General features: G+C 35.7%; 1 protein-coding gene across 1 annotated transcript in view; it reads left to right on the forward strand.

Annotated features, from left to right (window-relative positions):
- Positions 1-588: 588 nt before the first annotated feature.
- LOC107572444 (gastrula zinc finger protein XlCGF8.2DB-like) overlaps positions 589-2,901 on the forward strand; it is a 5,989-nt gene continuing 3,676 nt past the window's right edge. The window contains exons 1-2 of the mRNA XM_016258870.1: positions 589-668; positions 1,461-1,548. The gene's annotated coding sequence lies outside the window, so the exon portion shown is untranslated. The remainder of the gene's footprint in view (positions 669-1,460; positions 1,549-2,901) is intronic.

Consider the following 2,901-nt stretch of genomic DNA (forward strand, 5'->3'; position numbering starts at 1 on the left):
ATCTAATTCATGCAGCTATTAAATCGAATTATATTTAGATTGATACAGTGGGGAAAAAAAGTATTTAGTCAGCCACCAATTGTGCAAGTTCTCCCACTTAAAAAGATGAGAGAGGCCTGTAATTTTCATCATAGGTATACCTCAACTATGAGAGACAAAATGAGGGGAAAAAATCCAGAAAATCACATTGTAGGATTTTTAAAGAATTTATTTGCAAATTATGGTGGAAAATAAGTATTTGGTCAATAACAAAATGTCATCTCAATACTTTGTTATATACCCTTTGTTGGCAATGACAGAGGTCAAACGTTTTCTGTAAGTCTTCACAAGGTTTTCACACACTGTTGCTGGTATTTTGGCCCATTCCTCCATGCAGATCTCCTCTAGAGCAGTAATGTTTTGGGGCTGTCGCTGGGCAACACGGATTTTCAACTCCCTCCAAAGATTTTCTATGGGGTTGAGATCTGGAGACTGGCTAGGCCACTACAGGACCTTGAAATGCTTCTTACGAAGCCACTCCTTCATTGCCCGCAGCAGATCACCAATAAATGCTCGAATATTTCCATCAGCATACAAGTGAAGAAAATGGAGTTCATGAAAAAACATTAACAACATAAGTGATCCAGAAGCCTGCAGAATGGAGCAAGAAGATGCCGAAGAACAAAGAGGTTGGTATTTATACCTGATTCTTCATTGAGGACAACTTTGGGAACATAACATTTTAATCAGATTTAGTCGTTATAAAAGTAATGTGAGCTGTGAAATAGTTGAAGTAGCAAATATGATATGGAACCCAGTCTTGAACTGGGAACAAACTGGAGCCTGAAACTAAAATCTTTTATTATTTGTTTTCAAAAAATGGTCAGTGAAAGGAGATTTGAGAAAAAATTCATACTGATATTTATCACCAGAGCTGTTTTATTTACATTCATTTTATACTGGTTCAGAATTTTTTGCAACTGTGTTACTAAACTTTTGAACATGTATAAATACATTTAATTATTTTCTAACAATACACAAAATGTATGAAATAAACTTGGGTTGTAAACAGGATTGCAAATTTAGCATAAATTAGGCAAAATCTAATTTACTGAAATAAATTACATTTCTCTTGAATTATGGAAGTTAATCTTAATTATTTAGAAGTTATTTTCTTACAATAACTTTGGTAACAGCATTGATGAATGCAGCCAACACTACAATTTGTATAAAAATCTAATAGTTCTCACTACAAACACATGTGATTTTGTGCTTATAACGTTTAAAAGTGATATTTGGAAGATCATCAATGGAAAATTCCAGGGAAATATAATTGATTTATTGAGAAAAAAAATCATAATCAAGATGATTTAAAAAATTGATTCCGGTGAAATTTCAATTAAAAAAAAACAATGAAGCAATAGTGTATAAAAGGCTCCTATAGAAAGGTAGACTTTTATTGAGGGACTTCTATTTTGAAGAGTGCAGTTTCCGGTGCATCCAGCTGTTCCTGGAATTTGGATGCTCGTTGGTGTTTTGGTGTTCAGAGTGGTAGTGCATGACCATAAAGTAAGTTTTCTTATATTTCTATATGTTTTCAACCATGTTTGAAGTGTATTGTTTAACTTTGTACGTTTGTAATGGCATGCACGGACATGTAACGATTCACGTGTGTTCGCTTGAAAGATAAGCAAGATATGCGACGCAATTAATGATAAATACAGAGCTTTATGTTACGGCTTACCTTGTTATAGGTCTGCCATCGGTTAACTTTGAATACTGCAGAAAGATTATCCAGTATTATTGCACCTTTGATGATGCTATTTGGGAAATTGCATTGTTTGTGAATGTACAGTCACGTCGAGTGATCAGACTAATGGTTATATTGTCTAAAATTGCACATCCTCTGCATATTTAGAGCTTTAACTGTTATTTAAAGATGATACTGGACTGATTATTTTGTGTGTTCTTATAGTAATGTTATGTTGGTTATTTTTAGACTAATATTAAATACACTTTGGAAAGAAGCTCATTCTTTGTGTCCTGACTGACACCTCAGGAGTGTATATACTGCTTCTAGTTAGAGCCAGAGCCTTGCAGTCTCAAATAGGCTTCAATACATATCTGATCTTCTCTCGATTTTCATTTGAGACATAAATCAACTGTGCTGTACTTGCATGAATACTTGCCAATACTAACTAACATGCACAGAAAGCGCCTAGGAAAAAGAGTGAGTTCTCGGCTTAAAACGCTTTTAATAACTCTTTATAACTTTAATATCAAGCAAATCCCGCAGTAGTTCATTTTACAACAATCATTTTACGTTAAAGGTGGGGTAAGCGAATTTTCAAAAACGCTTTAGAAAACTAATTCGGGCCGAATAGCAAAACAAACTTGTAGCCAATCAGCAGTAAGGGGTGTGTCTACTCATGATGTGGAGGAGAGAGCGCTTAGTGCACGGAAATTAGCTGAGCCGATCCACAGAAAGATATAGAGATGGCGGATAAAAAACAAAAGAGGAAAACGTCTGCGGAAAAAAAGAAGGCTTAAGGCAAGAAGTAGGACCTGTGTAAATATCGGACCAGCTTTCCAGCACTGGAGAGAACTCAAGGAGCTGAAGGCCTGCGATCGGACGCTGAGGTTGCTTTGTTTCTTCTCGATAGAGGAGTAACACCGTGTCTGCGCCACAACAGCTAAAGTCTGTCTAGTACACTGGACGCGACAAAGCGATTGTTGAAAATCATTCGAAATTTGTGTCAATACGTCATGAATAGAACGCAGCAGCAGTTTTCCGTCGGGGATTTGTTGTGCTGTGCCGCATCCAGTGTAGACCATAGATATGTATGTGTATATATATATATATATATATATATATATATATATATATACACACACACACACACACACACACACACACATACA

The sequence above is a fragment of the Sinocyclocheilus grahami genome, unplaced genomic scaffold (genome assembly GCF_001515645.1).
Source record: "Sinocyclocheilus grahami isolate Dianchi unplaced genomic scaffold, SAMN03320097.WGS_v1.1 scaffold1750.1, whole genome shotgun sequence".
Lineage (NCBI taxonomy): Eukaryota > Metazoa > Chordata > Actinopteri > Cypriniformes > Cyprinidae > Sinocyclocheilus > Sinocyclocheilus grahami.